This window comes from Mesoplodon mirus, assembly GCF_964341445.2.
Source record: "Mesoplodon mirus genome assembly, chromosome: 1".
Taxonomy (NCBI): Eukaryota; Metazoa; Chordata; class Mammalia; order Artiodactyla; family Ziphiidae; genus Mesoplodon; species Mesoplodon mirus.
The window spans coordinates 141,579,946-141,604,964 of NC_138976.1; positions in this window are offsets into that span (position 1 = coordinate 141,579,946).

Genomic DNA, 25,019 nt, shown 5'->3' on the forward strand with positions numbered 1-25,019 from the left:
AAAACAGCATAATTTCACTCTTCTCAATGATTAATCTGTTGTATTACACAACCTTTGAGTATTTAGCTTTATCAATGACATGTCCTTTAAAAATGTTTTAGAGATCCTACCAGTCTTTGAAAACATCCTTGTGCCTTGTTTCAGTTCCAGTTTGATGTATATTTTCTGCCTTGCACCCGATTATTCCTACATCTGATGGATGGCCTTGGGAATCTAATTCTGGTATTGATTGTTTTTGCTGATTGTCTCCCCTTGTAGCTGCTTTCTTCATTATTGTGTAAATTTAGATCATGAGCTCATGTTTAGCTAAACAGCTGACCTTGTAAGAGGCTTAGGTGTGAACGCTCGTAAGATTCAGCAGAAAGTCGGCCAAGATTTATTTGTGTCCCTCCAGTGAGTGGCCCGCAGGGACCCCGTTTTCTACAAGTGTTGGTCCAATACTCCCTCTAGAGGCAGGGGACTCGGACAGGGCTGCTTTGCGGCCCCCGATCTGAGGCAGGGGCAGTGGGCGGCCTGTGGCCTGGGCAGGAGCCTCTCCGCGTGTGTCCCAGGGACCAATCTGCCTGCGAACTTCGGTCACCTGGCAGGAAGCTACGATGCCCAGACCTATGCTCAACTGTGCAGCGAGATGTACTGTGCGGACAGGTTCCACACACACTTCAAGTAAGAGGGCGGCCTGAGTGGAAAGGTGAGAGTTTGGGCAGCTGTGCAGACAAACAAGGCACCCTTTGTCCGGGGCCTAAATGCTTGTGAGACTCCACTGGGGCTGCCGGGCTCTGAGGGCCCTGCCCTGGGCCCCCTGCTCCCCTGCCCTTTGTTCAGTCACAGCAGAGATGGCTACACCCACTCCCTCAGTGAGGGCAGTGTTCCAACCTCCCTCAGCCCCGTCCCCTCTCCGCAGGTTACCATGGACTACAGAGGCTGCATTCTGAGGCCAGGTAATTCCGAGAATGCCAAGGGCAGACATGATGACCTTAAATGATTTCCTCTTGTGTCAGTTTTGGTAAACTTTAGGAGCTAGGAAATGGTCCCCTTTACAGAAATGTTCAAAGTTACTGGCATTTCATATATTCTCTGCTCTAACATTGTCCTGACTCTTTCTGTGTATTCTTTACTTATGTTTTTGTTTTCCTTTATCAAAGTGTGTCTTTTAAATCTTTTCAAAGAAGATTCTTTGGACTTACTAAATCACCTCAATTTTATACGTTTTCTGTTGTATTAAGTTCTGCTCATATCTTTATTTATCTTTTTTCTATGTTCTCAGGGTTTATTGTTTTCATATTCTGATGTCAATTAAAACACTTGGTTATTCATTTTAATAAATATTTTACTTATAAAGATTTGAACTTTTGAAGATTCCAGCTTACTTGTACGTTTCTAAGGGTCAGGTCCTCTCCATTGTTGCTGGCCTAAGGCTTAGTTCCCCATAAAGCAATGTATATATTGACCTATTTTGCCCTCGACTTTCTGTGATTCCCTACATCTCACCTTTCTTTGCAGACAAGCCATTGGAAATACCCTTAACTTATTTCACAGCCAATAAGTCTTTGAAATAATGTGTATTTTGTAGAGAAATCTTCTTCTATAATTAGGCAGAAAATCTGACCTGCCATAGTTTTCAAAACAGCATAATTTCACTCTTCTCAATGATTAATCTGTTGTATTACACAACCTTTGAGTATTTAGCTTTATCAATGACATGTCCTTTAAAAATGTTTTAGAGATCCTACCAGTCTTTGAAAACATCCTTGTGCCTTGTTTCAGTTCCAGTTTGATGTATATTTTCTGCCTTGCACCCGATTATTCCTACATCTGATGGATGGCCTTGGGAATCTAATTCTGGTATTGATTGTTTTTGCTGATTGTCTCCCCTTGTAGATGCTTTCTTCATTATTGTGTAAATTTAGATCATGAGCTCATGTTTAGCTAAACAGCTGACCTTGTAAGAGGCTTAGGTGTGAACGCTCGTAAGATTCAGCAGAAAGTCGGCCAAGATTTATGTGTCTCCCTCCAATGAGTGGCCCGCAGGGACCCCGTTTTCTACAAGTGTTGGTCCAATACTCCCTCTAGAGGCAGGGGACTCAGACAGGGCTGCTTTGCGGCCCCCGATCTGAGGCAGGGGCAGTGGGCGGCCTGTGTCACGGGCAGGAGCCTCTCCGCGTGTGTCCCAGGGACCAATCTGCCTGTGAACTTCGGTCACCTGGCTGGAAGCTAAGGTTCCCAGACCTATGCTCAGCTGTGCAGCGATGTGTACTGCGCGGACAGGTTCCACACACACTTCAAGTAAGAGGGCGGCCTGAGTGGAAAGGTGAGAGTTTGGGCACCTGTGCAGACAAAGAAGGCGCGCTTTAGCCTTGGCCTAAATGCTTGTGACACTCCACTGGGCCTGCCGGGCTCTGAGGGCCCTGCCCTGGGCCACCTGCTCCCCTGCCCTTTGTTCAGTCACAGCAGAGATGGCCACACCCACTCCCTCAGTGAGGGCAGTGTTCCAACCTCCCTCAGCCCCGCCCCCACTCCACAGGTTACCATGGACTACAGAGGCTGCATTCTGAGGCCAGGGCGTTCCGAGAATGCCAAGGGCAGACATGATGACCTTAAATGATTTTCTCTTGTGTCAGTTTTGGTAAACTTTAGGAGCTAGAAAATGGTCCCCTTTACAGAAATGTTCAAATTTACTGGCATTTCATATATTCTCTGCTATAACATTGTCCTGACTCTTTCTGTATATTCTTTACTTATGTTTTTGTTTTCCTTAATCAAAGTGTGTCTTTTAAATCTTTTCAAAGAAGATTCTTTGGACTTACTAAATCACCTCAATGTTATACGTTTTCTGTTGTATTAAGTTCTGCTCATATCTTTATTTATCTTTGTTCTATGTTCTCAGGGTTTATTGTTTTCATCTTCTGATGTCAATTAAAACTCTTGGTTATTCATTTTAATAAAACGTTTTACTTATAAAGATTTGAACTTTTGAAGATTCCAGCTTACTTGTAAGTTTCTAAGGGTCAGGTCCTCTCCATTGTTGCTGGCCTAAGGCTTAGTTCCCCATATAGCAATGTATATATTGACCTATTTTGCCCTCGACTTTCTGTGATCCCCTACATCTCACCTTTCTTTGCAGACAAGCCATTGGAAATACCCTTAACTTATTTCACAGCCAATAAGTCTTTGAAATAATGTGTATTTTGTAGAGAAATCTTCTTCTATAATTAGGCAGAAAATCTGGCCTGCCATAGTTTTCAAAACAGCATAATTTCACTCTTCTCAATGATTAATCTGTTGTATTACACAACCTTTGAGTATTTAGCTTTATCAATGACATGTCCTTTAAAAATGTTTTAGAGATCCTACCAGTCTTTGAAAACATCCTTGTGCCTTGTTTCAGTTCCAGTTTGATGTATATTTTCTGCCTTGCACCCGATTATTCCTACATCTGATGGATGGCCTTGGGAATCTAATTCTGGTATTGATTGTTTTTGCTGATTGTCTCCCCTTGTAGCTGCTTTCTTCATTATTGTGTAAATTTAGATCATGAGCTCATGTTTAGCTAAACAGCTGACCTTGTAAGAGGCTTAGGTGTGAACGCTCGTAAGATTCAGCAGAAAGTCGGCCAAGATTTATTTGTGTCCCTCCAGTGAGTGGCCCGCAGGGACCCCGTTTTCTACAAGTGTTGGTCCAATACTCCCTCTAGAGGCAGGGGACTCGGACAGGGCTGCTTTGCGGCCCCCGATCTGAGGCAGGGGCAGTGGGCGGCCTGTGGCCTGGGCAGGAGCCTCTCCGCGTGTGTCCCAGGGACCAATCTGCCTGCGAACTTCGGTCACCTGGCAGGAAGCTACGATGCCCAGACCTATGCTCAACTGTGCAGCGAGATGTACTGTGCGGACAGGTTCCACACACACTTCAAGTAAGAGGGCGGCCTGAGTGGAAAGGTGAGAGTTTGGGCAGCTGTGCAGACAAACAAGGCACCCTTTGTCCGGGGCCTAAATGCTTGTGAGACTCCACTGGGGCTGCCGGGCTCTGAGGGCCCTGCCCTGGGCCCCCTGCTCCCCTGCCCTTTGTTCAGTCACAGCAGAGATGGCTACACCCACTCCCTCAGTGAGGGCAGTGTTCCAACCTCCCTCAGCCCCGTCCCCTCTCCGCAGGTTACCATGGACTACAGAGGCTGCATTCTGAGGCCAGGTAATTCCGAGAATGCCAAGGGCAGACATGATGACCTTAAATGATTTCCTCTTGTGTCAGTTTTGGTAAACTTTAGGAGCTAGGAAATGGTCCCCTTTACAGAAATGTTCAAAGTTACTGGCATTTCATATATTCTCTGCTCTAACATTGTCCTGACTCTTTCTGTGTATTCTTTACTTATGTTTTTGTTTTCCTTTATCAAAGTGTGTCTTTTAAATCTTTTCAAAGAAGATTCTTTGGACTTACTAAATCACCTCAATTTTATACGTTTTCTGTTGTATTAAGTTCTGCTCATATCTTTATTTATCTTTTTTCTATGTTCTCAGGGTTTATTGTTTTCATATTCTGATGTCAATTAAAACACTTGGTTATTCATTTTAATAAATATTTTACTTATAAAGATTTGAACTTTTGAAGATTCCAGCTTACTTGTACGTTTCTAAGGGTCAGGTCCTCTCCATTGTTGCTGGCCTAAGGCTTAGTTCCCCATAAAGCAATGTATATATTGACCTATTTTGCCCTCGACTTTCTGTGATTCCCTACATCTCACCTTTCTTTGCAGACAAGCCATTGGAAATACCCTTAACTTATTTCACAGCCAATAAGTCTTTGAAATAATGTGTATTTTGTAGAGAAATCTTCTTCTATAATTAGGCAGAAAATCTGACCTGCCATAGTTTTCAAAACAGCATAATTTCACTCTTCTCAATGATTAATCTGTTGTATTACACAACCTTTGAGTATTTAGCTTTATCAATGACATGTCCTTTAAAAATGTTTTAGAGATCCTACCAGTCTTTGAAAACATCCTTGTGCCTTGTTTCAGTTCCAGTTTGATGTATATTTTCTGCCTTGCACCCGATTATTCCTACATCTGATGGATGGCCTTGGGAATCTAATTCTGGTATTGATTGTTTTTGCTGATTGTCTCCCCTTGTAGATGCTTTCTTCATTATTGTGTAAATTTAGATCATGAGCTCATGTTTAGCTAAACAGCTGACCTTGTAAGAGGCTTAGGTGTGAACGCTCGTAAGATTCAGCAGAAAGTCGGCCAAGATTTATGTGTCTCCCTCCAATGAGTGGCCCGCAGGGACCCCGTTTTCTACAAGTGTTGGTCCAATACTCCCTCTAGAGGCAGGGGACTCAGACAGGGCTGCTTTGCGGCCCCCGATCTGAGGCAGGGGCAGTGGGCGGCCTGTGTCACGGGCAGGAGCCTCTCCGCGTGTGTCCCAGGGACCAATCTGCCTGTGAACTTCGGTCACCTGGCTGGAAGCTAAGGTTCCCAGACCTATGCTCAGCTGTGCAGCGATGTGTACTGCGCGGACAGGTTCCACACACACTTCAAGTAAGAGGGCGGCCTGAGTGGAAAGGTGAGAGTTTGGGCACCTGTGCAGACAAAGAAGGCGCGCTTTAGCCTTGGCCTAAATGCTTGTGACACTCCACTGGGCCTGCCGGGCTCTGAGGGCCCTGCCCTGGGCCACCTGCTCCCCTGCCCTTTGTTCAGTCACAGCAGAGATGGCCACACCCACTCCCTCAGTGAGGGCAGTGTTCCAACCTCCCTCAGCCCCGCCCCCACTCCACAGGTTACCATGGACTACAGAGGCTGCATTCTGAGGCCAGGGCGTTCCGAGAATGCCAAGGGCAGACATGATGACCTTAAATGATTTTCTCTTGTGTCAGTTTTGGTAAACTTTAGGAGCTAGAAAATGGTCCCCTTTACAGAAATGTTCAAATTTACTGGCATTTCATATATTCTCTGCTATAACATTGTCCTGACTCTTTCTGTATATTCTTTACTTATGTTTTTGTTTTCCTTAATCAAAGTGTGTCTTTTAAATCTTTTCAAAGAAGATTCTTTGGACTTACTAAATCACCTCAATGTTATACGTTTTCTGTTGTATTAAGTTCTGCTCATATCTTTATTTATCTTTGTTCTATGTTCTCAGGGTTTATTGTTTTCATCTTCTGATGTCAATTAAAACTCTTGGTTATTCATTTTAATAAAACGTTTTACTTATAAAGATTTGAACTTTTGAAGATTCCAGCTTACTTGTAAGTTTCTAAGGGTCAGGTCCTCTCCATTGTTGCTGGCCTAAGGCTTAGTTCCCCATATAGCAATGTATATATTGACCTATTTTGCCCTCGACTTTCTGTGATCCCCTACATCTCACCTTTCTTTGCAGACAAGCCATTGGAAATACCCTTAACTTATTTCACAGCCAATAAGTCTTTGAAATAATGTGTATTTTGTAGAGAAATCTTCTTCTATAATTAGGCAGAAAATCTGGCCTGCCATAGTTTTCAAAACAGCATAATTTCACTCTTCTCAATGATTAATCTGTTGTATTACACAACCTTTGAGTATTTAGCTTTATCAATGACATGTCCTTTAAAAATGTTTTAGAGATCCTACCAGTCTTTGAAAACATCCTTGTGCCTTGTTTCAGTTCCAGTTTGATGTATATTTTCTGCCTTGCACCCGATTATTCCTACATCTGATGGATGGCCTTGGGAATCTAATTCTGGTATTGATTGTTTTTGCTGATTGTCTCCCCTTGTAGCTGCTTTCTTCATTATTGTGTAAATTTAGATCATGAGCTCATGTTTAGCTAAACAGCTGACCTTGTAAGAGGCTTAGGTGTGAACGCTCGTAAGATTCAGCAGAAAGTCGGCCAAGATTTATTTGTGTCCCTCCAGTGAGTGGCCCGCAGGGACCCCGTTTTCTACAAGTGTTGGTCCAATACTCCCTCTAGAGGCAGGGGACTCGGACAGGGCTGCTTTGCGGCCCCCGATCTGAGGCAGGGGCAGTGGGCGGCCTGTGGCCTGGGCAGGAGCCTCTCCGCGTGTGTCCCAGGGACCAATCTGCCTGCGAACTTCGGTCACCTGGCAGGAAGCTACGATGCCCAGACCTATGCTCAACTGTGCAGCGAGATGTACTGTGCGGACAGGTTCCACACACACTTCAAGTAAGAGGGCGGCCTGAGTGGAAAGGTGAGAGTTTGGGCAGCTGTGCAGACAAACAAGGCACCCTTTGTCCGGGGCCTAAATGCTTGTGAGACTCCACTGGGGCTGCCGGGCTCTGAGGGCCCTGCCCTGGGCCCCCTGCTCCCCTGCCCTTTGTTCAGTCACAGCAGAGATGGCTACACCCACTCCCTCAGTGAGGGCAGTGTTCCAACCTCCCTCAGCCCCGTCCCCTCTCCGCAGGTTACCATGGACTACAGAGGCTGCATTCTGAGGCCAGGTAATTCCGAGAATGCCAAGGGCAGACATGATGACCTTAAATGATTTCCTCTTGTGTCAGTTTTGGTAAACTTTAGGAGCTAGGAAATGGTCCCCTTTACAGAAATGTTCAAAGTTACTGGCATTTCATATATTCTCTGCTCTAACATTGTCCTGACTCTTTCTGTGTATTCTTTACTTATGTTTTTGTTTTCCTTTATCAAAGTGTGTCTTTTAAATCTTTTCAAAGAAGATTCTTTGGACTTACTAAATCACCTCAATTTTATACGTTTTCTGTTGTATTAAGTTCTGCTCATATCTTTATTTATCTTTTTTCTATGTTCTCAGGGTTTATTGTTTTCATATTCTGATGTCAATTAAAACACTTGGTTATTCATTTTAATAAATATTTTACTTATAAAGATTTGAACTTTTGAAGATTCCAGCTTACTTGTACGTTTCTAAGGGTCAGGTCCTCTCCATTGTTGCTGGCCTAAGGCTTAGTTCCCCATAAAGCAATGTATATATTGACCTATTTTGCCCTCGACTTTCTGTGATTCCCTACATCTCACCTTTCTTTGCAGACAAGCCATTGGAAATACCCTTAACTTATTTCACAGCCAATAAGTCTTTGAAATAATGTGTATTTTGTAGAGAAATCTTCTTCTATAATTAGGCAGAAAATCTGACCTGCCATAGTTTTCAAAACAGCATAATTTCACTCTTCTCAATGATTAATCTGTTGTATTACACAACCTTTGAGTATTTAGCTTTATCAATGACATGTCCTTTAAAAATGTTTTAGAGATCCTACCAGTCTTTGAAAACATCCTTGTGCCTTGTTTCAGTTCCAGTTTGATGTATATTTTCTGCCTTGCACCCGATTATTCCTACATCTGATGGATGGCCTTGGGAATCTAATTCTGGTATTGATTGTTTTTGCTGATTGTCTCCCCTTGTAGATGCTTTCTTCATTATTGTGTAAATTTAGATCATGAGCTCATGTTTAGCTAAACAGCTGACCTTGTAAGAGGCTTAGGTGTGAACGCTCGTAAGATTCAGCAGAAAGTCGGCCAAGATTTATGTGTCTCCCTCCAATGAGTGGCCCGCAGGGACCCCGTTTTCTACAAGTGTTGGTCCAATACTCCCTCTAGAGGCAGGGGACTCAGACAGGGCTGCTTTGCGGCCCCCGATCTGAGGCAGGGGCAGTGGGCGGCCTGTGTCACGGGCAGGAGCCTCTCCGCGTGTGTCCCAGGGACCAATCTGCCTGTGAACTTCGGTCACCTGGCTGGAAGCTAAGGTTCCCAGACCTATGCTCAGCTGTGCAGCGATGTGTACTGCGCGGACAGGTTCCACACACACTTCAAGTAAGAGGGCGGCCTGAGTGGAAAGGTGAGAGTTTGGGCACCTGTGCAGACAAAGAAGGCGCGCTTTAGCCTTGGCCTAAATGCTTGTGACACTCCACTGGGCCTGCCGGGCTCTGAGGGCCCTGCCCTGGGCCACCTGCTCCCCTGCCCTTTGTTCAGTCACAGCAGAGATGGCCACACCCACTCCCTCAGTGAGGGCAGTGTTCCAACCTCCCTCAGCCCCGCCCCCACTCCACAGGTTACCATGGACTACAGAGGCTGCATTCTGAGGCCAGGGCGTTCCGAGAATGCCAAGGGCAGACATGATGACCTTAAATGATTTTCTCTTGTGTCAGTTTTGGTAAACTTTAGGAGCTAGAAAATGGTCCCCTTTACAGAAATGTTCAAATTTACTGGCATTTCATATATTCTCTGCTATAACATTGTCCTGACTCTTTCTGTATATTCTTTACTTATGTTTTTGTTTTCCTTAATCAAAGTGTGTCTTTTAAATCTTTTCAAAGAAGATTCTTTGGACTTACTAAATCACCTCAATGTTATACGTTTTCTGTTGTATTAAGTTCTGCTCATATCTTTATTTATCTTTGTTCTATGTTCTCAGGGTTTATTGTTTTCATCTTCTGATGTCAATTAAAACTCTTGGTTATTCATTTTAATAAAACGTTTTACTTATAAAGATTTGAACTTTTGAAGATTCCAGCTTACTTGTAAGTTTCTAAGGGTCAGGTCCTCTCCATTGTTGCTGGCCTAAGGCTTAGTTCCCCATATAGCAATGTATATATTGACCTATTTTGCCCTCGACTTTCTGTGATCCCCTACATCTCACCTTTCTTTGCAGACAAGCCATTGGAAATACCCTTAACTTATTTCACAGCCAATAAGTCTTTGAAATAATGTGTATTTTGTAGAGAAATCTTCTTCTATAATTAGGCAGAAAATCTGGCCTGCCATAGTTTTCAAAACAGCATAATTTCACTCTTCTCAATGATTAATCTGTTGTATTACACAACCTTTGAGTATTTAGCTTTATCAATGACATGTCCTTTAAAAATGTTTTAGAGATACTACCAGTCTTTGAAAACATCCTTGTGCCTTGTTTCAGTTCCAGTTTGATGTATATTTTCTGCCTTGCACCCGATTATTCCTACATCTGATGGATGGCCTTGGGAATCTAATTCTGGTATTGATTGTTTTTGCTGATTGTCTCCCCTTGTAGCTGCTTTCTTCATTATTGTGTAAATTTAGATCATGAGCTCATGTTTAGCTAAACAGCTGACCTTGTAAGAGGCTTAGGTGTGAACGCTCGTAAGATTCAGCAGAAAGTCGGCCAAGATTTATTTGTGTCCCTCCAGTGAGTGGCCCGCAGGGACCCCGTTTTCTACAAGTGTTGGTCCAATACTCCCTCTAGAGGCAGGGGACTCGGACAGGGCTGCTTTGCGGCCCCCGATCTGAGGCAGGGGCAGTGGGCGGCCTGTGGCCTGGGCAGGAGCCTCTCCGCGTGTGTCCCAGGGACCAATCTGCCTGCGAACTTCGGTCACCTGGCAGGAAGCTACGATGCCCAGACCTATGCTCAACTGTGCAGCGAGATGTACTGTGCGGACAGGTTCCACACACACTTCAAGTAAGAGGGCGGCCTGAGTGGAAAGGTGAGAGTTTGGGCAGCTGTGCAGACAAACAAGGCACCCTTTGTCCGGGGCCTAAATGCTTGTGAGACTCCACTGGGGCTGCCGGGCTCTGAGGGCCCTGCCCTGGGCCCCCTGCTCCCCTGCCCTTTGTTCAGTCACAGCAGAGATGGCTACACCCACTCCCTCAGTGAGGGCAGTGTTCCAACCTCCCTCAGCCCCGTCCCCTCTCCGCAGGTTACCATGGACTACAGAGGCTGCATTCTGAGGCCAGGTAATTCCGAGAATGCCAAGGGCAGACATGATGACCTTAAATGATTTCCTCTTGTGTCAGTTTTGGTAAACTTTAGGAGCTAGGAAATGGTCCCCTTTACAGAAATGTTCAAAGTTACTGGCATTTCATATATTCTCTGCTCTAACATTGTCCTGACTCTTTCTGTGTATTCTTTACTTATGTTTTTGTTTTCCTTTATCAAAGTGTGTCTTTTAAATCTTTTCAAAGAAGATTCTTTGGACTTACTAAATCACCTCAATTTTATACGTTTTCTGTTGTATTAAGTTCTGCTCATATCTTTATTTATCTTTTTTCTATGTTCTCAGGGTTTATTGTTTTCATATTCTGATGTCAATTAAAACACTTGGTTATTCATTTTAATAAATATTTTACTTATAAAGATTTGAACTTTTGAAGATTCCAGCTTACTTGTACGTTTCTAAGGGTCAGGTCCTCTCCATTGTTGCTGGCCTAAGGCTTAGTTCCCCATAAAGCAATGTATATATTGACCTATTTTGCCCTCGACTTTCTGTGATTCCCTACATCTCACCTTTCTTTGCAGACAAGCCATTGGAAATACCCTTAACTTATTTCACAGCCAATAAGTCTTTGAAATAATGTGTATTTTGTAGAGAAATCTTCTTCTATAATTAGGCAGAAAATCTGACCTGCCATAGTTTTCAAAACAGCATAATTTCACTCTTCTCAATGATTAATCTGTTGTATTACACAACCTTTGAGTATTTAGCTTTATCAATGACATGTCCTTTAAAAATGTTTTAGAGATCCTACCAGTCTTTGAAAACATCCTTGTGCCTTGTTTCAGTTCCAGTTTGATGTATATTTTCTGCCTTGCACCCGATTATTCCTACATCTGATGGATGGCCTTGGGAATCTAATTCTGGTATTGATTGTTTTTGCTGATTGTCTCCCCTTGTAGCTGCTTTCTTCATTATTGTGTAAATTTAGATCATGAGCTCATGTTTAGCTAAACAGCTGACCTTGTAAGAGGCTTAGGTGTGAACGCTCGTAAGATTCAGCAGAAAGTCGGCCAAGATTTATGTGTCTCCCTCCAATGAGTGGCCCGCAGGGACCCCGTTTTCTACAAGTGTTGGTCCAATACTCCCTCTAGAGGCAGGGGACTCAGACAGGGCTGCTTTGCGGCCCCCGATCTGAGGCAGGGGCAGTGGGCGGCCTGTGTCACGGGCAGGAGCCTCTCCGCGTGTGTCCCAGGGACCAATCTGCCTGTGAACTTCGGTCACCTGGCTGGAAGCTAAGGTTCCCAGACCTATGCTCAGCTGTGCAGCGATGTGTACTGCGCGGACAGGTTCCACACACACTTCAAGTAAGAGGGCGGCCTGAGTGGAAAGGTGAGAGTTTGGGCACCTGTGCAGACAAAGAAGGCGCGCTTTAGCCTTGGCCTAAATGCTTGTGACACTCCACTGGGCCTGCCGGGCTCTGAGGGCCCTGCCCTGGGCCACCTGCTCCCCTGCCCTTTGTTCAGTCACAGCAGAGATGGCCACACCCACTCCCTCAGTGAGGGCAGTGTTCCAACCTCCCTCAGCCCCGCCCCCACTCCACAGGTTACCATGGACTACAGAGGCTGCATTCTGAGGCCAGGGCGTTCCGAGAATGCCAAGGGCAGACATGATGACCTTAAATGATTTTCTCTTGTGTCAGTTTTGGTAAACTTTAGGAGCTAGAAAATGGTCCCCTTTACAGAAATGTTCAAATTTACTGGCATTTCATATATTCTCTGCTATAACATTGTCCTGACTCTTTCTGTATATTCTTTACTTATGTTTTTGTTTTCCTTAATCAAAGTGTGTCTTTTAAATCTTTTCAAAGAAGATTCTTTGGACTTACTAAATCACCTCAATGTTATACGTTTTCTGTTGTATTAAGTTCTGCTCATATCTTTATTTATCTTTGTTCTATGTTCTCAGGGTTTATTGTTTTCATCTTCTGATGTCAATTAAAACTCTTGGTTATTCATTTTAATAAAACGTTTTACTTATAAAGATTTGAACTTTTGAAGATTCCAGCTTACTTGTAAGTTTCTAAGGGTCAGGTCCTCTCCATTGTTGCTGGCCTAAGGCTTAGTTCCCCATATAGCAATGTATATATTGACCTATTTTGCCCTCGACTTTCTGTGATCCCCTACATCTCACCTTTCTTTGCAGACAAGCCATTGGAAATACCCTTAACTTATTTCACAGCCAATAAGTCTTTGAAATAATGTGTATTTTGTAGAGAAATCTTCTTCTATAATTAGGCAGAAAATCTGGCCTGCCATAGTTTTCAAAACAGCATAATTTCACTCTTCTCAATGATTAATCTGTTGTATTACACAACCTTTGAGTATTTAGCTTTATCAATGACATGTCCTTTAAAAATGTTTTAGAGATCCTACCAGTCTTTGAAAACATCCTTGTGCCTTGTTTCAGTTCCAGTTTGATGTATATTTTCTGCCTTGCACCCGATTATTCCTACATCTGATGGATGGCCTTGGGAATCTAATTCTGGTATTGATTGTTTTTGCTGATTGTCTCCCCTTGTAGCTGCTTTCTTCATTATTGTGTAAATTTAGATCATGAGCTCATGTTTAGCTAAACAGCTGACCTTGTAAGAGGCTTAGGTGTGAACGCTCGTAAGATTCAGCAGAAAGTCGGCCAAGATTTATTTGTGTCCCTCCAGTGAGTGGCCCGCAGGGACCCCGTTTTCTACAAGTGTTGGTCCAATACTCCCTCTAGAGGCAGGGGACTCGGACAGGGCTGCTTTGCGGCCCCCGATCTGAGGCAGGGGCAGTGGGCGGCCTGTGGCCTGGGCAGGAGCCTCTCCGCGTGTGTCCCAGGGACCAATCTGCCTGCGAACTTCGGTCACCTGGCAGGAAGCTACGATGCCCAGACCTATGCTCAACTGTGCAGCGAGATGTACTGTGCGGACAGGTTCCACACACACTTCAAGTAAGAGGGCGGCCTGAGTGGAAAGGTGAGAGTTTGGGCAGCTGTGCAGACAAACAAGGCACCCTTTGTCCGGGGCCTAAATGCTTGTGAGACTCCACTGGGGCTGCCGGGCTCTGAGGGCCCTGCCCTGGGCCTCCTGCTCCCCTGCCCTTTGTTCAGTCACAGCAGAGATGGCTACACCCACTCCCTCAGTGAGGGCAGTGTTCCAACCTCCCTCAGCCCCGTCCCCTCTCCGCAGGTTACCATGGACTACAGAGGCTGCATTCTGAGGCCAGGTAATTCCGAGAATGCCAAGGGCAGACATGATGACCTTAAATGATTTCCTCTTGTGTCAGTTTTGGTAAACTTTAGGAGCTAGGAAATGGTCCCCTTTACAGAAATGTTCAAAGTTACTGGCATTTCATATATTCTCTGCTCTAACATTGTCCTGACTCTTTCTGTGTATTCTTTACTTATGTTTTTGTTTTCCTTTATCAAAGTGTGTCTTTTAAATCTTTTCAAAGAAGATTCTTTGGACTTACTAAATCACCTCAATTTTATACGTTTTCTGTTGTATTAAGTTCTGCTCATATCTTTATTTATCTTTTTTCTATGTTCTCAGGGTTTATTGTTTTCATATTCTGATGTCAATTAAAACACTTGGTTATTCATTTTAATAAATATTTTACTTATAAAGATTTGAACTTTTGAAGATTCCAGCTTACTTGTACGTTTCTAAGGGTCAGGTCCTCTCCATTGTTGCTGGCCTAAGGCTTAGTTCCCCATAAAGCAATGTATATATTGACCTATTTTGCCCTCGACTTTCTGTGATTCCCTACATCTCACCTTTCTTTGCAGACAAGCCATTGGAAATACCCTTAACTTATTTCACAGCCAATAAGTCTTTGAAATAATGTGTATTTTGTAGAGAAATCTTCTTCTATAATTAGGCAGAAAATCTGACCTGCCATAGTTTTCAAAACAGCATAATTTCACTCTTCTCAATGATTAATCTGTTGTATTACACAACCTTTGAGTATTTAGCTTTATCAATGACATGTCCTTTAAAAATGTTTTAGAGATCCTACCAGTCTTTGAAAACATCCTTGTGCCTTGTTTCAGTTCCAGTTTGATGTATATTTTCTGCCTTGCACCCGATTATTCCTACATCTGATGGATGGCCTTGGGAATCTAATTCTGGTATTGATTGTTTTTGCTGATTGTCTCCCCTTGTAGCTGCTTTCTTCATTATTGTGTAAATTTCGATCATGAGCTCATGTTTAGCTAAACAGCTGACCTTGTAAGAGGCTTAGGTGTGAACGCTCGTAAGATTCAGCAGAAAGTCGGCCAAGATTTAATTGTGTCCCTCCAATGAGTGGCCCGCAGGGACCCCGTTTTCTACAAGTGTTGGTCCAATACTCCCTCTAGAGGCAGGGGACTCAGACAGGGCTGCTTTGCGGCCCCCGATCTGGGGCAGGGGCAGTGGGCGGCCTGTGGCCCGGGCAGGAGACTCTCCGCCTGTGTCCCAGGGACCAATCTGCCTGCGAAAATCGGTCACCTGGTTGGAAGCTACGGTTCCCAGACCTATGCTCAGCTGTGCAGCGATGTGTACTGCGCGGACAGGTTCCACACACACTTCAAGTAAGAGGGCGGCCTGAGTGGAAAGGTGAGAGTTTGGGCACCTGTGCAGACAAAGAAGGCGCGCTTTAGCCTGGGCCTAAATGCTTGTGACACTCCACTGGGCCTGCCGGGCTCTGAGGGCCCTGCCCTGGGCCCCCTGCTCCCCTGCCCTTTGTTCAGTCACAGCAGAGATGGCCACACCCACTCCCTCAGTGAGGGCAGTGTTCCAACCTCCCTCAGCCCCGCCCCCACTCCGCAGGTTACCATGGACTACAGAGGCTGCATTCTGTGGCCAGGGCGTTCCGAGAATGCCAAGGGCAGACATGATGACCTTAAATGATTTCCTCTTGTGTCAGTTTTGGTAAACTTTAGGAGCTAGGAAATGGTCCCCTTTACAGAAATGTTCAAATTTACTGGCATTTCATATATGCTCTGCTATAACATTGTCCTGACTCTTTCTGTATATTCTTTACTTATGTTTTTGTTTTCCTTAATCAAAGTGTGTCTTTTAAATCTTTTCAAAGAAGATTCTTTGGACTTACTAAATCACCTCAATGTTATACGTTTTCTGTTGTATTAAGTTCTGCTCATATCTTTATTTATCTTTGTTCTATGTTCTCAGGGTTTATTGTTTTCATCTTCTGATGTCAATTAAAACTCTTGGTTATTCATTTTAATAAATCGTTTTACTTATAAAGATTTGAACTTTTGAAGATTCCACCTTACTTGTAAGTTTCTAAGGGTCAGGTCCTCTCCATTGTTGCTGGCCTAAGGCTTAGTTCCCCATATAGCAATGTATATATTGACCTATTTTTCCCTCGACTTTCTGTGATTCCCTACATCTCACCTTTCTTTGCAGACAAGCCATTGGAAATACCCTTAACTTATTTCACAGCCAATAAGTCTTTGAAATAATGTGTATTTTGTAGAGAAATCTTCTTCTATAATTAGGCAGAAAATCTGACCTGCCATAGTTTTCAAAACAGCATAATTTCACTCTTCTCAATGATTAATCTGTTGTATTACACAACCTTGGAGTATTTAGCTTTATCAATGACATGTCCTAGAAAAATGTTTTAGATTTCCTACCAGTCTTTGAAAACATCCTTGTGCCTTGTTTCAGTTCCAGTTTGATGTATATTTTCTGCCTTGCACCCGATTATTCCTACATCTGATGGATGGCCTTGGGTATCTAATTCTGGTATTGATTGATTTGCTGATTGTCTCCCCTTGTAGCTGCTTTCTTCATTATTGTGTAAATTTAGATCATGAGCTCATGTTTAGCTAAACAGCTGACCTTGTAAGAGGCTTAGGTGTGAACGCTCGAAAGATTCAGCAGAAAGTCGGCCAAGATTTATTTGTGTCCCTCCAATGAGTGGCCCGCAGGGACCCCGTTTTCTACAAGTGTTGGTCCAATACTCCCTCTAGAGGCAGGGGACTCAGACAGGGCTGCTTTGCGGCCCCCGATCTGGGGCAGGGGCAGTGGGCGGCCTGTGGCCCGGGCAGGAGACTCTCCGCCTGTGTCCCAGGGACCAATCTGCCTGCGAAAATCGGTCACCTGGTTGGAAGCTACGGTTCCCAGACCTATGCTCAGCTGTGCAGCGATGTGTACTGCGCGGACAGGTTCCACACACACTTCAAGTAAGAGGGCGGCCTGAGTGGAAAGGTGAGAGTTTGGGCACCTGTGCAGACAAAGAAGGCGTGCTTTAGCCTTGGCCTAAATGCTTGTGACACTCCACTGGGCCTGCCGGGCTCTGAGGGCCCTGCCCTGGGCCCCCTGCTCCCCTGCCCTTTGTTCAGTCACAGCAGAGATGGCCACACCCACTCCCTCAGTGAGGGCAGTGTTCCACCCTCCCTCAGCCCCGCCCCAACTCCGCAGGTTACCATGGACTACAGAGGCTGCATTCTGAGGCCAGGGCGTTCCGAGAATGCCAAGGGCAGACATGATGACCTTAAATGATTTCCTCTTGTGTCAGTTTTGGTAAACTTTAGGAGCTAGGAAATGGTCCCCTTTACAGAAATGTTCAAATTTACTGGCATTTCATATATTCTCTGCTATAACATTGTCCTGACTCTTTCTGTATATTCTTTACTTATGTTTTTGTTTTCCTTAATCAAAGTGTGTCTTTTAAATCTTTTCAAAGAAGATTCTTTGGACTTACTAAATCACCTCAATGTTATACGTTTTCTGTTGTATTAAGTTCTGCTCATATCTTTATTTATCTTTGTTCTATGTTCTCAGGGTTTATTGTTTTCATCTTCTGATGTCAATTAAAACTCTTGGTTATTCATTTTAATAAAACGTTTTACTTATAAAGATTTGAACTTTTGAAGATTCCAGCTTACTTGTAAGTTTCTAAGGGTCAGGTCCTCTCCATTGTTGCTGGCCTAAGGCTTAGTTACCCATATAGCAATGTATATATTGACCTAGTTTGCCCTCGACTTTCTGTGATTCCCTACATCTCACCTTTCTTTGCAGACAAGCCATTGGAAATACCCTTAACTTATTTCACAGCCAATAAGTCTTTGAAATAATGTGTATTTTGTAGAGAAATCTTCTTCTATAATTAGGCAGAAAATCTGACCTGCCATAGTTTTCAAAACAGCATAATTTCACTCTTCTCAATGATTAATCTGTTGTATTACACAACCTTTGAGTATTTAGCTTTATCAATGACATGTCCTTTAAAAATGTTTTAGAGATCCTACCAGTCTTTGAAAACATCCTTGTGCCTTGTTTCAGTTCCAGTTTGATGTATATTTTCTGCCTTGCACCCGATTATTCCTACATCTGATGGATGGCCTTGGGAATCTAATTCTGGTATTGATTGTTTTTGCTGATTGTCTCCCCTTGTAGCTGCTTTCTTCATTATTGTGTAAATTTAGATCATGAGCTCATGTTTAGCTAAACAGCTGACCTTGTAAGAGGCTTAGGTGTGAACGCTCGTAAGATTCAGCAGAAAGTCGGCCAAGATTTATTTGTGTCCCTCCAATGAGTGGCCCGCAGGGACCCCGTTTTCTACAAGTGTTGGTCCAATACTCCCTCTAGAGGCAGGGGACTCAGACAGGGCTGCTTTGCGGCCCCCGATCTGGGGCAGGGGCAGTGGGCGGCCTGTGGCCCGGGCAGGAGACTCTCCGCGTGTGTCCCAGGGACCAATCTGCCTGCGAAAATCGGTCACCTGGTTGGAAGCTACGGTTCCCAGACCTATGCTCAGCTGTGCAGCGATGTGTACTGCGCGGACAGGTTCCACACACACTTCAAGTAAGAGGGCGGCCTGAGTGGAAAGGTGAGAGTTTGGGCACCTGTGCAGACAAAGAAGGCGCGCTTTAGCCTTGGCCTAAGTGCTTGTGACACTCCACTGGGCCTGCCGGGATCTGAGGGCCCTGCCCTGGGCCCCCTGCTCCCCTGCCCTTTGTTCAGTCACAGCAGAGATGGCCACACCCACTCCCTCAGTGAGGGCAGTGTTCCACCCACCCTCAGCCCTGCCCCAACTCCGCAGGTTACCATGGACTACAGAGGCTGCATTCTGAGGCCAGGGCGTTCCGAGAATGCCAAGGGCAGACATGATGACCTTAAATGATTTCCTCTTGTGTCAGTTTTGGTAAACTTTAGGAGCTAGGAAATGGTCCCCTTTACAGAAATGTTCAAATTTACTGGCATTTCATATATTCTCTGCTCTAACATTGTCCTAACTCTTTCTGTATATTCTTTACTTATGTTTTTGTTTTCCTTAATCAAAGTGTGTCTTTTAAATCTCTTCAAAGAAGATTCTTTGGACTTACTAAATCACCTCAATGTTATACGTTTTCTGTTGTATTAAGTTCTGCTCATATCTTTATTTATCTTTGTTCTATGTTCTCAGGGTTTATTGTTTTCATCTTCTGATGTCAATTAAAACTCTTGGTTATTCATTTTAATAAAACGTTTTACTTATAAAGATTTGAACTTTTGAAGATTCCAGCTTACTTGTAAGTTTCTAAGGGTCAGGAACTCTCCATTTTTGCTGGCCTAAGGCTTAGTTCCCCATATAGCAATGTATATATTGACCTATTTTGCCCTCGACTTTCTGTGATTCCCTACATCTCACCTTTCTTTGCAGACAAGCCATTGGAAATACCCTTAACTTATTTCACAGCCAATAAGTCTTTGAAATAATGTGTATTTTGTAGAGAAATCTTCTTCTATAATTAGGCAGAAAATCTGACCTGCCATAGTTTTCAAAACAGCATAATTTCATTCTTCTCAATGATTAATCTGTTGTATTACACAACCTTTGAGTATTTAGCTTTATCAATGACATGTCCTTTAAAAATGTTTTAGAGATCCTACCAGTCTTTGAAAACATCCTTGTGCCTTGTTTCAGTTCCAGTTTGATGTATATTTTCTGCCTTGCACCCGATTATTCCTACATCTGATGGATGGCCTTCGAATCTAATTCTGGTATTGATTGTTTTTGCTGATTGTCTCCCCTTGTAGCTGCTTTCTTCATTATTGTGTAAATTTAGATCATGAGCTCATGTTTAGCTAAACAGCTGACCTTGTAAGAGGCTTAGGTGTGAACGCTCGTAAGATTCAGCAGAAAGTCGGCCAAGATTTATTTGTGTCCCTCCAATGAGTGGCCCGCAGGGACCCCGTTTTCTACAAGTGTTGGTCCAATACTCCCTCTAGAGGCAGGGGACTCAGACAGGGCTGCTTTGCGGCCCCCGATCTGAGGCAGGGGCAGTGGGCGGCCTGTGGCCTGGGCAGGAGCCTCTCCGCGTGTGTCCCAGGGACCAATCTGCCTGCGAACTTCGGTCACCTGGCAGGAAGCTACGATGCCCAGACCTATGCTCAACTGTGAAGCGAGATGTACTGTGCGGACAGGTTCCACACACACTTCAAGTAAGAGGGCGGCCTGAGTGGAAAGGTGAGAGTTTGGGCAGCTGTGCAGACAAACAAGGCACCCTTTGTCCGGGGCCTAAATGCTTGTGAGACTCCACTGGGCCTGCCGGGCTCTGAGGGCCCTGCCCTGGGCCCCCTGCTCCCCTGCCCTTTGTTCAGTCACAGCAGAGATGGCTACACCCACTCCCTCAGTGAGGGCAGTGTTCCAAACTCCCTCAGCCCCGTCCCCTCTCCGCAGGTTACCATGGACTACAGAGGCTGCATTCTGTGGCCAGGGCGTTCCGAGAATGCCAAGGGCAGACATGATGACCTTAAATGATTTCCTCTTGTGTCAGTTTTGGTAAACTTTAGGAGCTAGGAAATGGTCCCCTTTACAGAAATGTTCAAATTTACTGGCATTTCATATATGCTCTGCTATAACATTGTCCTGACTCTTTCTGTATATTCTTTACTTATGTTTTTGTTTTCCTTAATCAAAGTGTGTCTTTTAAATCTTTTCAAAGAAGATTCTTTGGACTTACTAAATCACCTCAATGTTATACGTTTTCTGTTGTATTAAGTTCTGCTCATATCTTTATTTATCTTTGTTCTATGTTCTCAGGGTTTATTGTTTTCATCTTCTGATGTCAATTAAAACTCTTGGTTATTCATTTTAATAAATCGTTTTACTTATAAAGATTTGAACTTTTGAAGATTCCACCTTACTTGTAAGTTTCTAAGGGTCAGGTCCTCTCCATTGTTGCTGGCCTAAGGCTTAGTTCCCCATATAGCAATGTATATATTGACCTATTTTTCCCTCGACTTTCTGTGATTCCCTACATCTCACCTTTCTTTGCAGACAAGCCATTGGAAATACCCTTAACTTATTTCACAGCCAATAAGTCTTTGAAATAATGTGTATTTTGCAGAGAAATCTTCTTCTATAATTAGGCAGAAAATCTGACCTGCCATAGTTTTCAAAACAGCATAATTTCACTCTTCTCAATGATTAATCTGTTGTATTACACAACCTTTGAGTATTTAGCTTTATCAATGACATGTCCTTTAAAAATGTTTTAGAGATCCTACCAGTCTTTGAAAACATCCTTGTGCCTTGTTTCAGTTCCAGTTTGATGTATATTTTCTGCCTTGCACCCGATTATTCCTACATCTGATGGATGGCCTTGGGAATCTAATTCTGGTATTGATTGTTTTTGCTGATTGTCTCCCCTTGTAGCTGCTTTCTTCATTATTGTGTAAATTTAGATCATGAGCTCATGTTTAGCTAAACAGCTGACCTTGTAAGAGGCTTAGGTGTGAACGCTCGAAAGATTCAGCAGAAAGTCGGCCAAGATTTATTTGTGTCCCTCCAATGAGTGGCCCGCAGGGACCCCGTTTTCTACAAGTGTTGGTCCAATACTCCCTCTGGAGGCAGGGGACTCAGACAGGGCTGCTTTGCGGCCCCCGATCTGGGGCAGGGGCAGTGGGCGGCCTGTGGCCCGGGCAGGAGACTCTCCGCCTGTGTCCCAGGGACCAATCTGCCTGCGAAAATCGGTCACCTGGTTGGAAGCTACGGTTCCCAGACCTATGCTCAGCTGTGCAGCGATGTGTACTGCGCGGACAGGTTCCACACACACTTCAAGTAAGAGGGCGGCCTGAGTGGAAAGGTGAGAGTTTGGGCACCTGTGCAGACAAAGAAGGCGTGCTTTAGCCTTGGCCTAAATGCTTGTGACACTCCACTGGGCCTGCCGGGCTCTGAGGGCCCTGCCCTGGGCCCCCTGCTCCCCTGCCCTTTGTTCAGTCACAGCAGAGATGGCCACACCCACTCCCTCAGTGAGGGCAGTGTTCCACCCTCCCTCAGCCCCGCCCCAACTCCGCAGGTTACCATGGACTACAGAGGCTGCATTCTGAGGCCAGGGCGTTCCGAGAATGCCAAGGGCAGACATGATGACCTTAAATGATTTCCTCTTGTGTCAGTTTTGGTAAACTTTAGGAGCTAGGAAATGGTCCCCTTTACAGAAATGTTCAAATTTACTGGCATTTCATATATTCTCTGCTATAACATTGTCCTGACTCTTTCTGTATATTCTTTACTTATGTTTTTGTTTTCCTTAATCAAAGTGTGTCTTTTAAATCTTTTCAAAGAAGATTCTTTGGACTTACTAAATCACCTCAATGTTATACGTTTTCTGTTGTATTAAGTTCTGCTCATATCTTTATTTATCTTTGTTCTATGTTCTCAGGGTTTATTGTTTTCATCTTCTGATGTCAATTAAAACTCTTGGTTATTCATTTTAATAAAACGTTTTACTTATAAAGATTTGAACTTTTGAAGATTCCAGCTTACTTGTAAGTTTCTAAGGGTCAGGTCCTCTCCATTGTTGCTGGCCTAAGGCTTAGTTACCCATATAGCAATGTATATATTGACCTAGTTTGCCCTCGACTTTCTGTGATTCCCTACATCTCACCTTTCTTTGCAGACAAGCCATTGGAAATACCCTTAACTTATTTCACAGCCAATAAGTCTTTGAAATAATGTGTATTTTGTAGAGAAATCTTCTTCTATAATTAGGCAGAAAATCTGACCTGCCATAGTTTTCAAAACAGCATAATTTCACTCTTCTCAATGATTAATCTGTTGTATTACACAACCTTTGAGTATTTAGCTTTATCAATGACATGTCCTTTAAAAATGTTTTAGAGATCCTACCAGTCTTTGAAAACATCCTTGTGCCTTGTTTCAGTTCCAGTTTGATGTATATTTTCTGCCTTGCACCCGATTATTCCTACATCTGATGGATGGCCTTGGGAATCTAATTCTGGTATTGATTGTTTTTGCTGATTGTCTCCCCTTGTAGCTGCTTTCTTCATTATTGTGTAAATTTAGATCATGAGCTCATGTTTAGCTAAACAGCTGACCTTGTAAGAGGCTTAGGTGTGAACGCTCGTAAGATTCAGCAGAAAGTCGGCCAAGATTTATTTGTGTCCCTCCAATGAGTGGCCCGCAGGGACCCCGTTTTCTACAAGTGTTGGTCCAATACTCCATCTAGAGGCAGGGGACTCAGACAGGGCTGCTTTGCGGCCCCCGATCTGGGGCAGGGGCAGTGGGCGGCCTGTGGCCCGGGCAGGAGACTCTCCGCGTGTGTCCCAGGGACCAATCTGCCTGCGAAAATCGGTCACCTGGTTGGAAGCTACGGTTCCCAGACCTATGCTCAGCTGTGCAGCGATGTGTACTGCGCGGACAGGTTCCACACACACTTCAAGTAAGAGGGCGGCCTGAGTGGAAAGGTGAGAGTTTGGGCACCTGTGCAGACAAAGAAGGCGCGCTTTAGCCATGGCCTAAATGCTTGTGACACTCCACTGGGCCTGCCGGGATCTGAGGGCCCTGCCCTGGGCCCCCTGCTCCCCTGCCCTTTGTTCAGTCACAGCAGAGATGGCCACACCCACTCCCTCAGTGAGGGCAGTGTTCCACCCTCCCTCAGCCCTGCCCCAACTCCGCAGGTTACCATGGACTACAGAGGCTGCATTCTGAGGCCAGGGCGTTCCGAGAATGCCAAGGGCAGACATGATGACCTTAAATGATTTCCTCTTGTGTCAGTTTTGGTAAACTTTAGGAGCTAGGAAATGGTCCCCTTTACAGAAATGTTCAAATTTACTGGCATTTCATATATTCTCTGCTCTAACATTGTCCTAACTCTTTCTGTATATTCTTTACTTATGTTTTTGTTTTCCTTAATCAAAGTGTGTCTTTTAAATCTCTTCAAAGAAGATTCTTTGGACTTACTAAATCACCTCAATGTTATACGTTTTCTGTTGTATTAAGTTCTGCTCATATCTTTATTTATCTTTGTTCTATGTTCTCAGGGTTTATTGTTTTCATCTTCTGATGTCAATTAAAACTCTTGGTTATTCATTTTAATAAAACGTTTTACTTATAAAGATTTGAACTTTTGAAGATTCCAGCTTACTTGTAAGTTTCTAAGGGTCAGGAACTCTCCATTTTTGCTGGCCTAAGGCTTAGTTCCCCATATAGCAATGTATATATTGACCTATTTTGCCCTCGACTTTCTGTGATTCCCTACATCTCACCTTTCTTTGCAGACAAGCCATTGGAAATACCCTTAACTTATTTCACAGCCAATAAGTCTTTGAAATAATGTGTATTTTGTAGAGAAATCTTCTTCTAAAATTAGGCAGAAAATCTGACCTGCCATAGTTTTCAAAACAGCATAATTTCATTCTTCTCAATGATTAATCTGTTGTATTACACAACCTTTGAGTATTTAGCTTTATCAATGACATGTCCTTTAAAAATGTTTTAGAGATCCTACCAGTCTTTGAAAACATCCTTGTGCCTTGTTTCAGTTCCAGTTTGATGTATATTTTCTGCCTTGCACCCGATTATTCCTACATCTGATGGATGGCCTTCGAATCTAATTCTGGTATTGATTGTTTTTGCTGATTGTCTCCCCTTGTAGCTGCTTTCTTCATTATTGTGTAAATTTAGATCATGAGCTCATGTTTAGCTAAACAGCTGACCTTGTAAGAGGCTTAGGTGTGAACGCTCGTAAGATTCAGCAGAAAGTCGGCCAAGATTTATTTGTGTCCCTCCAATGAGTGGCCCGCAGGGACCCCGTTTTCTACAAGTGTTGGTCCAATACTCCCTCTAGAGGCAGGGGACTCAGACAGGGCTGCTTTGCGGCCCCCGATCTGAGGCAGGGGCAGTGGGCGGCCTGTGGCCTGGGCAGGAGACTCTCCGCGTGTGTCCCAGGGACCAATCTGCCTGCGAACTTCGGTCACCTGGCAGGAAGCTACGATGCCCAGACCTATGCTCAACTGTGAAGCGAGATGTACTGTGCGGACAGGTTCCACACACACTTCAAGTAAGAGGGCGGCCTGAGTGGAAAGGTGAGAGTTTGGGCAGCTGTGCAG